Here is a 12,724-nt window from a genome sequence, read left to right as displayed (position 1 = left end):
TGTACAGGAAGGTCCCTCTTCCTGCACATAAGCAATCTTTAAACAAAATTACATTTTGTGACTTCCATGTGTGCTGCATTAAGCAGCTCACATAGAAGTGACAAAATTGCCTTTCAAGATTGTTTATGTACAGGAAGTGGATATTCTTGTACATAAACAATCTTTCCTGTGCAAGCAGACACCCTTACACTTTGGAGCAAGGGTGCCTGCGTTGGCGCTACACTGCTAAATGTAGCGCCAGCGCTGGGGAAACTCAAGGCTGCACCATATTGTTGTAAATATGGTGCAGCCTTGCATTTCTGAAGTGACGGAGTGAGGCATTAAGCCATGACAGGCTAACGCCTCACTCCACCACTTCAGTTGTACACATCCGCCATGGTGTCTTGACATGACTAGACTCTTGGGGGTATATGTACAAGAACTGCAGCTATCTACTGTAGCGTCAGTTTTTTTAACGCGGCCTACCATCAAAAACCATCGCCCTGTTAGCGATGTGCTTACAATACGTCGCTACATGGCGATAGCAACAGCTAGCCACAGTGAAAACTGCCGCTGACACTAGCGTCAAGGTGAAACACATTTTGACATTAGCAAGAGAAAAGTGACGAAAGGCCCATTAGTGGCACACAAACTCACGTTAGTCAACCCAATGTGACTTTTTTGCCCATAGAGGCAAAATAGCCTATATGTCCACCTCCTATGAAAAATAGGAAATAAAACCAATGGACAGTCGTGGCTCCCAGTGGGAGTGCTGTGGTAGGGCAGAGTTGGGGCATGGTGGGGCATTGTGGAGTCAGAAATACGACGGCCACGAGTAAAGTAAGAAATAAATAAATAAAACTATTTAGCTTGCGTTTGCTGCATCGCCGAGTTGGCGATGCAGCGAGCGCAAGGTAAATAGTTTTATTTATTTATTTCTTACTTTACTCGTGGCCGTCGTATGTCCGACTTCACTACCCCCACCCTGCCCCTCCCCCGCCTCACTCCCAATGCAAGCCGCCACTGACAATGAAATGCAGGATGGAGCAGCCAGGGCCAAGTGCAGCACAGATCCACAACCCCTTCAAGCCCCCCAACAGCCAGGATGACCAGCCAGAGTACCAGGGGAAGAGGAAATGCAGATTCAGGGCTACAGTTATGAAACGAGGTGCTTCACTGGGAAAAACCAGTGATGCATCACTTTTCATAGCTCCCTTCTTGCAACACCATGGCAACCAAAACTTTGAAAGTGAGGACAGTCCCGAGGCCCGGAGGCCTTGTTGGGCCTGCGCCTGAGACCTGGAGTGGGAGGTAGAGGTGCTGTGGAGTGGCTGGGCTGTGGAGGTAGACATTGAGGCATCGGCGATTGCCTTTACCTGGTGGTGAAGTCTAGCAGGTTGCATGGAGAAACGTTGCTGGCCTGTGTGAGAAGACTACCTCTTGTACCTTGGAGCTGTGAATGGTAGAGGCGCTCCTGCGCACCAACGTAGGGAGGTCTGCACGGAGGCGATTACCAATGGTGGGCTGCGCCTCTCTGCATCACAGCCCGGAGGATGTTGCGCTGGCCGGACGCTATGGAGGGTGAGGCCCATGAGCTGCGCCAAACTTGTGTTTTGGGAGCACTGTAACTTCACGCCTAATGGGGCACTGTTGCATCACCTTCATCGGGGTTTCCCCAGCAGACTTGGCAGCGACTGCTGTACTCAGGCTTGTGAAATCCCACCATGTTGAGGCTCCTGCTGGCTAAGTCACAGATTTGGAGAGAGTGCAGTGCATTGAGCCTCGGTGTCAATGTCCAGGTGAGGAGAAGGTGGAACACATAGCTGAGGAGGCCTGGGGGCTAGTCGGGCCCAGGCCTAGCGCCTGTGGGTGACGCACACCATGTGCTGAGCAATTCCTGTGCTGCGGCTGAACTACATTACTGAGGGCACCGCACAAGAATGGGGGGGGACTCCACTAACTGGCTCAAGTCGCTGAGATTGGCCATTGGTGGCAGTGGTGTGGGGGACTCCACTAACTGGCTCAAGTCGCTGAGATTGGCCATTGGTGACAGTGGTGTGGGGGACTCCACTAACTGGCTCAAGTCGCTGAGATCGGCCATTGGAGGCAGTGGGTGCCAGGGGGATGGGGGCAGGTTCTTGCCCAGGCCCTTGGGTTTGCAGCTTGATCCGCCGTTACTTGCTGGGAAACACAAATCTGGTCACCATTGTTAGATCGGAAGAGGCAACCAGGTGGTACTGCCTTTCCTTGCCCCCTGTTAGTTTGCTTTTGGGTGTACGGGGGACTAACCCTTAGTGGACTTCCTCTTCTCACAGTGCAGCACCATCTGGTTGCTGCTGCTGCTGTCCCCATCTGCTGCTGCTGGTTCCTCTGACCTGGAGGTAGGGTGTTTGAGTCCCTCCTCCACCCCCAGGTCCCAGCCTGTGCCTCATCCCTGGCGGTCAAGTTGTAGGGCGTCACTGCTCTACAGATTGACTGCCTTCCTGACCCTCTTTTCTGATGTTCCTGTTCATCTTTCTGCTATTCTACGTTGCTTTTCTACCTTAATCTTTTTTTTACCTTTGCTTTGTGTGCCTTTGTTTTTCCTGTGCTTTTTTGCCTATCCTCCCCCACATTGCTGCCGCAATCCCCCCCCCCACCCCCTCCAGTGTCCTTTCCCATGTTTCTGGCCTCCCAGCATGCCATTCCCCCCTGCAGCACTTAATGGCAGACGATGTGTGGCCATGCGCAGCCGGTGTGCTACTGGTGCACTGAAGGCAAGCCCGTCTGTGTCTGTCTGCCCGTGTACCGCACCTTGCACCAGGGACCCTACCTCGTGGACACTCCACTGCTACGACGCCAGCACCCTCCTCGCCCTCAACCCTGGACACCACGCTACCTGCCCTCTAGCATCACCGAAGAATACCCTTGGACCCTGCACCTGCCAAAACTACAAACACTCCTCCTGCCACATTAGCACACCAGAGCCTCTAGCCGCCCAGCCAACCAACAGCGCACCCAACCAGCCCAACTGCATCCTCCTCAGCATGTGGTCCCTCCACAAATACATCACTGAAATCTGAGACCTCCTTGATGCCACCTCTTCAGACATTGCCTTCTTCCCGAAAACCTAGACCAACCTCTGCTCTTCACCATTGCCATCTCTGACGGCTACAAAATCCCCCGCAAGGACTACCCGACTGTCCAGGTGGAAGCATTGCCATTGTCTACAAAAGCACACGCCGACTGACCACGCACTCTAATGACCCAACGACGACTATGGATCACCTTAACTTCAAGATCTGGATCAACCCGAACACCACTCTCTGTGGCACCCTCGTCCTAGAATTGTTGCAGTGAAATCTCAGAGAGTTCACTGCTCCAATCCTACAAGGCTTTGGTGCGTGGGAACACCCATCCTACATACATCATACCTGACACAGGTATAATGTGGCACAGGGATCACAAGGTCACACATATGCCAAGATGCTTTACTTTGTAAATAGGTCGGAACGTGGTGCAAGATTCAGGTAGCAAGTAAGTCAAGTAAATGACGCAACAGTGGTGTTAAACTGCCGGAAGGGGCTCAGGATTAAGCACCCCTGTATTTTTCCCCTACGATGGCGCATAATGGCTGCCATGCACCAACGCAGGCAACCCTTGTGCCATGGTGCAAGGGTGACTGTGTTACGGAGTTGATTGATGTTGTGGCTCCATCTTAACTCGAGACGTCTGCAGGTGCACCCCCCAGAACCCACAGCGTGGACTTACCCGGATTCATGTAAAGCCCAGAGGTTTCACCAAAAATCTGCAGAATACGTAATAACCGCGGCCCGACCTATCTAAATCAGTGAGAAAGAACAGGACATCATCCGCGTAGAGTGCTATCTTATCGGTAAGACCCGACGCCCATCTAAATCCCCGAAGCTGGGCATCAATGTGCAACCAAGTCACAGGCGACTCCATAGCGAGCGCAAAAAGGTAGGGGGAGAGGGGGCAGCCCTGGCGCATGTCCCGCTGGATCAGAAAGGAGCGAGAAATCGCCCCCCCTACCCGTACCTACGCTGTAAGGTCAGTGTACAACAGCTGCAGATAAGCCAGAGAACGCGGGCCAAGATTAAGCCGCCGCAGCAGAGCGAACAGGTACACCCAGCTCAGGGAATCAAAGGCCCTATCCATGTCCGCTAACAGTAGTGCTGCCGGCTCCCCCCGTTTCCCCCAGGCCGATATCGCAACATGTGTGCGTCTAATATTATGACGGGTCGCCCTCTGAGGCATGAACCCGGCCTGATCCGGGTGGATCAATTCTGTAATATGTGGCTTAAGCCGGTTGGCCAAAGTCTTGGCCAAAACTTTAGCTTCTACATTGAGAAGGGAAATGGGACGGTATGACATATGCTGCTCAGGAGGTCTGCCCGGCTTGAGAAACACTACCACCTCCGCGTGTCTTCAGTCCGGGGGAAGCAAGCCACTCTCATGTGCCTCCTCCACCACCGGCCGAAAATGAGGGGCCAGCGGCACAAAAAAAAGTTTAAAAAACTCACTGGGAAAGCCATTTGGACCTGGAGCCTTCCCGGACTCAGTTCTCCAACTCGTCGTCCGACAGGGGCCTATGCAGTTGCTCCCGCACTTCACCCAAGATGGTCCTAGGAGGAGAATCATCAATAATCTTTTTAATAGCCTCTGCTGCGAGACATTCTTTGGGCGCGTATAGGTCCTCATAATACGCCACAAAGCTCTCTGCAATTGCTGGGGGTTCAAGAATAGGCGCTCCCACCGGGTCAAGGACCCGGGGCAAAGACTGGGCATGCAGGGTGCCTTGGCACAAGTGATGGAGCATCTTGCTTGACTTATCCCCCCATTGATAGACCCTTCTATGCGTTGCAAGCCAAGCCTGGCATGCCTCATCCATCAGTATTGTGGTATATTGCTGCTGAGCCAGCACTAGCTGTCTTCTAGCCGGGCCTCCATCCGCCTCCCGACCCCTGCATTCCAGCGCCTCTATGTCTACCTCCCGACGCACCAAGTCCTGCTGCCGCTCCCTCCGCGCCACCACACACCAAGAAATATCTACTCCCCGTAGCGAGGGTTTCAATGCCTCCCAAAGAGCCGCTGGAGATTCCATGGACCCCATATTAGCTGCCAGGTAATTATCTATCTCCTTAGTCAAGGGATCCCTGTACTCCTCCTTCTGCAATTACCACCCCGACATTCGCCACCTAACTGTCTGCCATCCCGGGCCGATCCGGAATGTGAGGGCTACGGGCGAGTGATCCGACAAGGCTCTGGGCAGAAAAGTCACCGACAATATCCTGTGTGCTAACCCCCTTGGAACAAAAATGTAGTCTAGCCTTGAAAAGGAGTCGTGTACTGTGGAGAAGTAGGTTTATTCCCGGAAAGAGCCATGCAGGTGCGGGGAATGAGATTTTGATATCGTTTCTGATTACCTAGATACCTATCTCATTCATCCAATTTTGGATCGATTATTGACTGTCATTGAGTAAAAGGCAAACCCCGCATAAGTTAAATCAACCCCATAAACTGACGCAACTCTGAAGAACCACTTACGACTGATAAAGTTTAAAAGTTTAATATAAAATCAATGTCAATTGCATATACAATCCTCTCAGGATAAGATTCAACAAGTATACAGGAACTAAAAGGAACATAAATTCCCTAAAGAATCTCAGTCTACAAAAGAAAACAATTAAAACCAATTCCAGAATCAACAAATTGAATAGCATAGACACAAAGTGGATCTGTTGCGTCATCTGCAAAAAAGAAAAAACAAGTTAAATCTGTCCCTACTCTATGCTAAGTGACATCCCTACTTCGCAAGTTCTTTACCTAAAAAGGTGTCAGCAGTTTGACTTCCAAAGAAGTTCAAACTTTCTTAGTCTCTGATGGAATTCTATGTCGAGAAGCAGTACCCTTTCTGCCTACCCATCCGCTCTATAAGGGTCCTCGGCCTACTGCTCCCTTTCCTCTTCTCTGCCTTCTGTTCTGCGCTCAGGCCATCTGCTCTTTCTCTCCTCTCCCCGGGGTGCTGTCCCTAAATACAAAATCACAGTATGGGTGGAACGCCCCTTTGAGACGCCCACCACGTACACATTTCACGTGATCTCATTCTGGGTTTTTCCATAGCTTCTTCTCTTCGCGTCGTCTGTTAAGTTGACCTTGCTTCTTAGGCGCCATCTTCGTCATCGTGCTGGTAACCTCATGACATTCCAGTTGACACTTTCAGAGCAAAGTCTATCACCTCAACAGAACTCCATTCATTACCGTTGTGATTATAACCTCGTTTGGTCCTGTGAACAGACACTTAGAAACAAGACCCCAAATTCCAAGCGTCCCTTATCTTACTTAGGCCATAAACTTCGTCCAGCATTGTCACTTTAATTTAACAAGACCTTTGGCTCTTGGCTCGCACGTACAGATCAAAGCTATCCCCCTCTTCCTGAGAGGCCACTAAATTATATGCAGTGGACTACACTCTTGCGAACCCTTGGTCCGTTAGGTTAAAATCACACATGACCACATCATGCTAAAACTCCTACAAACTCTTCTACACGGTATGACTTTTAACACACATATATATATATATAATCGAATTAGCAAATCATTGATTATAAGCAAATTCATGTTACATAAAATACAACGTTATACTCTCGTTTCTTACACAGTGCTATATAGTCTGCACATTTCTTTGCTTTACATTTCACCGCTTTCTCCGTTTAATAATTACATACGTATATGAACTCTGTTTAGCACGTCCTACTGTTCTTTAAGCATTTACACATTTCTATATTAGCCCAACCTATGTATATGGGCCTTTCTAATTCTAATGCACATTCTAGAATACGTACGAATACTTTTCCTATTTCTTAAGTTACATCGGCTAACTTTACGCTACAAGTGCTATTTCACGTTACAACTTCTAACTTTATGCGATAGGCTTGTAAATATGGTACGGATATACTTTTCATTCAAATTGCGCTCTCTCAGTTCCCCCCTTTGATGACCTCTAGGGGTCATCACTAATTTCAATTTGAATGTCACTTTACACAGAACTAGTTACAAGGTTCCCCCTTTTTATCGTTTCGAGATCTCTCAAACTTTTATACTGTTGATCTTGTAAAGCAGCTAATCTCCTTTCTTGCTCTCTCGTGGACCTTTGTAACCGGTTTGACCTATACCATTTGTACAGTCTCACTAAACCCAACAATGTGATTATGCAAATCAATATTATTAAAACAGGTTTCAATATGTACCAAATAACGCTTTTACCAAGATTGGCAAACCAATTTCCAACCTTTCCCATTCCATGACCTACTTTCTCCCAAGCATTTACTTTTGTTAAATCTTCGATTTCTTGATGTATCTCTGTAATGTTCTGTATAACATTTTCAAGTGGTTTTGAATTGTCTGGAATATAAGTACAACATTCCTGGACCTTCAAAGCCTTGCAAACTCCGCCCTCTTTCGCTAGCAGAACATCTAAAGCAAGACGGTTCTGAAGAACCATTGCCCTAATCGACTGCATCTCTCCTTCTACTAGCATCAATGACCTTGCAGTACTAGCAGACAATCTATCCACAACTGTAGCTAGTCTCCTGATCTTAACATCATTAAGTATCAAACCTAAAAGAGGAAACATTGCTCCAAATATGTCTCCAACTACTTCAGCATCTCCTACTTCCCTTTTCGCTCTTGTCGAAGCCTTTCCTTCTATGATCTCTAAATCCTTTGCATGATATATTTTGGGGAAGACAATTGCCAAATAACACGAACCATACCAATTGTCAGGCAATTTTACATAGGCATTTCTTCCACATACAAAATATACATTAGGAATTGCTTGCATCCCTTTCATGAAATCTTTCGTATAATACTCCAACCGAAAAGCATGTTCACAACTAACTTCACCTACAAATACACTCTCATAATATGTCTTGCTTCGAGTTAAACATAACTTTCCTTTCTGCGTTCTATCTAAAGCTATTGGACCATTGCTACCCTTCTTCTTGTGTGCTTTTTCTTCTTCGGTCCAATCTGTTTTCCACTGTCCTGACATTTTTAGAATCTTCTGCCTTCTGTACCGGTCATCTACCTGTCCAATAAATTTCTTCTCAACCTCTGACACTTTGCAAGTCAGATTGTTTCGGCGTGCATATGAAGTATCTAATGTATCCCAAGGAAGAAAGAATTTTGCTAATCTATCTTCCTTTTTGTGATAGTCCCACTTATTCATTTGTTTATAATTCGGGACTTCAGGCAGTACCGAATCATAATTTGAAAAGTAGTACTCGAACCCTTCTCTACCATAAAATATACTGAGTAATAAACTACATGTTATCCCATAAGTCAGTGGGAGATGATGATATCTGATGCCTTCATCTACGGAAGCCGGCAATTGCATGCAAACATAACAATCTTTGGCCTCCATGGCATCAATATACTCATATAATAGCTTGGCATATGCGTTTGATCTAAAATTTCCCTGTGACTCGTCTACGTGTAACCTACGAGCTTCATCTGCCAGTAACGCCTTTTCACGAATTACATTGCTCTCCTCCTTCTTCCCAACAAGAGCAGGTTTCAAAGTCGTTACAGGCTTTACATCTGTTGTCTCCTTTACGCTTGTATGTCCTACTGTGTATGATATGGTAACTACTGTAATAATGAGAAAACTTACTACTGCTATTAGTGTACCTATTATGCATTTGGCTTTTCGGTTTGGGTTGCCATTCTCCATGTTATCAAAACAGCGTAGCTCTTTCTTTTTCGAGGAAAAGTTTCCTTTTTCAGGTCTTTGTTTTGCTTTATTTGATTTCTCAGTCTGTGAAGCTCTCTTAAGCAACAACAAGTCTCTTTTTCACAACAATGTCCTTTATCTTTAGCAATAGACAACCCTAACCCTTCTCCGTCCTCTAAATGTAATCCCTAATTTTATTCTTCTTTCCACTCGGCGCTAGGTTATCTTCTTCTTTATCTCTTAATTATAAAAGTCTTTATGCATCTACAACAATTCTCGTACCTGCAGCTCTAATGACATATTCCAATAGTTCTAAACGAATGACTTTTTCTTCTTGTGCTGGTATTTGATGACCAAAAGTCGGAAACTCTAATCGATTCAGCACTAGATCTTTGATCCGACTTAGGTAAAGGGGAACGGGAAGTGTGAAAGTCAGTAACCCCTCAGTCTCGATTCCAGGCGTCAACATCCATATCTCCACTGCCACAATTGGATCGAGATTGATCACTTGCACTTCTCTCACTCTCCCAGATCTCTGTCCCCAAGACATCTGCTAAATAAGTCCATTCAGGGGTGGCGTACCTTCTGCAGGGCACACGTACCCTTCTTGATCTTCTCGGACTCTCAGAGCCTGAGTCCGTAGCTTCTTCGTCTAGTTCCGAATCTTCAGAAATCGGGACAAGGGTGCTCTCTGGACTTGCTCTCAAGGTTGACCTTCTCCTTCTTTCCGGCCAACTAGCTTCTCCATTCCTTGTCCTCCTGCTCCTTGTTCTTGGACTCGTCTCTTGATCACTTACAGCTTGTTCGGTGTCTGACTCGAACTCCCAGCTGTTTTCTTCTTCTGAGGCAACTTCGGTCTCACTGGTGTCCTGACCGTCATCAGCCTGTTCCGACACAGGCTCAGCCTCTTCGATCACCTCTACAGCTTGACTTTCCCTCTCTGTGGCTTCTCCGCTTTCCGCTGGATTTTCATCCGAGAGAGGAGCTGTTTCTTCCAGAGGTGCTGGAACCCTTCGAGTGTGTGAGGCGTGTATCCAGTTGGGCAAGCCTCCACACTTCACTGCAGTGTTCGTAACTAGTATGACTTGGAATGGTCCACGCCAACGCACATCTAGACAGTTCTTCCTGACATGCTTCTTCACCAGGACCCAGTCCCCCGGACACAGGTCATGGCACAAGTCTTGTGCTGATGGAACCTCTGCAGCCTGGACCTGGAGGGACACAGAATGAATGGCATCAGATAGTCCCTTGCAGTAGTCCAAGATCAAATCGTCTGTGATGTTCAACAATGCTGCAGTCGGAACCGATGGCAGTCTCATAGCTCTCCCCATTAGCACCTCGTGTGGAGAGAGACCTGTCCTTCTATCGGGTGTGCTACGTATGCTCATAAGGACCAATGGAAGTGCATCAGGCCAACTCAGGGATGTCGATGAACAAACTTTGGCGAGTCTGGATTTTATTGTGCTGTTGATTTGTTCTACAATCCCCGAAGCTTCTGGTCGATAACTACAGTGGAGCTTATGGTCGATACTTAAGGCTGAACATAGCATCTTCACTATTTCGCTGTTGAAATGAGTTCCTCTGTCCGATTCCAAAGAGGCTGGCACCCCAAACCTCGGTATCAACTCTCTAAGCAACAATTTTGCTACTGTAAGTGTATCGCACCTACGTGTAGGGTAAGCTTCAACCCATCTGGAAAATATACAGACAATCACTAAGACGTATCTGAGTCAATTGCACTTGGGCATTTCAATAAAATCCAGCTGCATTCTATTGAAAGGCCCCCCAGACCTCCCTATGTGACTCAATGTGACTGGTGTTCTTTTTCCTACGTTTAGTTGCTGACAGATAGCACAACGCTGACATACTGCTTCTGCCGCTACTCTAAACTTCGGATTGTACCATGTTTGTCTGAATACTCTCACCATGGCATCTCTCCCTATGTGTGCTGGTCCATGCAATCTCCTTGCCATTGGACTAACAAGTTCGTTTGGTAAAACTGCTCTCCCATCTGCAGAAATCCAAAAATTCATCTCACTTTTGGTACACCCAGCTGTTTCCCATGCCTTTTTCTCAAAATCTGGTGCATTTTCCTGGACACACTTCAATTCATCCCACGTATCTACAGTGTCTAACAGCATAGTCAAATCAGTTCTTTCTTGTATTCCCCCCACTTCTACCTTGGTGTGAGAATACCCCTGTTCCGCACAGTAACGTGCGACCTCATCTGCGTATCGATTTCCTTGCGACACAAAATCTGTATTCTTTGTGTGCGCAGCACATTTGACAACCGCTATAGCTTCTGGACCTTGTAATGCTTCTAACAATAATCTCACAAATTCTCCGTTCCTAATAGGAGAACCCGAGGAGGTCATGTAACCTCTTTGAGACCACAACTGCCCGTAGTCGTGAACTACCCCGAAACCATACTGGCTATCGGTGTATATGGTGACTCGAATTTTGTTGCCTGCCAAACAGGCACGGGTCAAAGCAATGATTTCAGCTACCTGAGCGGAATGTACTCCTTCCAGGCAGGCGGCTTCCACCACTCCGGTGATGGTACAAACTGCATATGCTGCTCTCAGCTGACCGATATCGTCTCTTACGCATGAACCATCAACAAAGAATATTTCTTCAGGGTCAGTCAGTGGCTCATCTACGATATCTGGTCTCGGTTTGGTGCATAGTTCAGTCACATCAAGGCAGTCATGATCTGTACAGATTTCATCATCAATATCATTTGGAAGTGGCATCAAAGTAGCAGGATTCAAGACAGAGCATCTCTTTAGGGTCACATTCTCAGCAGCCAATATGACTTGCTCATAGCGTGTGAGCCTGCTATTCGTCAAATGCTGAGTCTTGGTCCTGGTCATTAACAATTCCACAGAACGTACGTACGTACACCACTAACTGATGTCCCATCACCACATTTTCGCACCTTTCAATGCTGACACCCGTTGCAGCAACGGATTTGAGACATCCGGGCAACGCTGCGGCTACTGGATCTAAGGTAGCCGAAAAATATGCAACTGGTCTACGGGCATTTCCGTGTATCTGGGCCAAAACTGCTAAAGCACAACCTTCCCTCTCGCAGCAGTAAAGCAAGAATGGTTTTTCGTAATCAGGCATTCCCAAAGCCGGGGCACGACACAAGTCCTCCCTCAGCTGCAAAAATGCCATCAAACAATCTTTGTCCCATGGTACCGGATCACTCACCCCCTTGTGCGTCAGTTTTTGTAAAGGTTTTGCCTTCAGTGAAAAGTTGGCTATCCACTGCCGACAATAACCAACCATGCCTAGAAACATCCTGACTTCTCTTTGTGTCTTAGGCGCGTTCATTTTCATGATTGCCTCTATTCTGTCTGGAGACACCTTCCGTTTTTCCTTTTCAATCCTATGGCCCAAGTATTGCACTTCAGTCAGACAATACTGCAATTTACTTGGAGACACCTTGTGTCCGTTCTCCGCCAAGTGATTTAGTAAGGTGATGGTGTCTACTTTACAAGCTTCCTCAGTTTCTGACGCCACAAGTAGGTCGTCTATGTACTGGACCAGAACCGAATTCATGGGCAGTACTAGACTTTCAAGATTTTTCTTCAGCAGCTGGTTAAAAATCGATGGGCTTTCTGTATACCCCTGGGGAATACGACACCATGTTAAAACGCGATTTTCCAGCTTAAAGGCGAACAAATACTGGCTCTCCTCATCTAAAGGGATTGAAAAGAAAGCCTGGCACAAGTCTATCACTGTGAACCATTCAGCTTGGAACGGTATCTGAAACAATATCACTGATGGATTCGGTACCACTGGACAACATGAAACAACGATATTATTAATCTTTCGAAGATCCTGCACTATTCTGTATTTCCCACTAGGCTTCTGCAAACCCATAATCGGGGAGTTACATGGACTTCCCACGATCTCCTTCAGTATTCCCTGTCTAATCATAAATTCGATCACAGGCTTTATTCCTGCAATTGTCTCCGGTGTCAACTTATATTGTGGTGTTCT

General features: G+C 47.1%; 1 protein-coding gene across 1 annotated transcript in view; it reads left to right on the top strand.

Annotated features, from left to right (window-relative positions):
• The window catches only part of LOC147731271 (transient receptor potential cation channel subfamily M member 8-like), a 416,422-nt gene that overhangs the window by 252,403 nt on the left and 151,295 nt on the right, over nucleotides 1–12,724 (top strand). The gene's annotated exons all lie outside the window — the stretch shown is intronic.

The sequence above is a fragment of the Lissotriton vulgaris genome, chromosome 2_1 (genome assembly GCF_964263255.1).
Source record: "Lissotriton vulgaris chromosome 2_1, aLisVul1.2, whole genome shotgun sequence".
Lineage (NCBI taxonomy): Eukaryota > Metazoa > Chordata > Amphibia > Caudata > Salamandridae > Lissotriton > Lissotriton vulgaris.
Note: the sequence above shows the minus strand (reverse complement) of the source record. Positions and strands in the feature narration are given on the sequence as shown.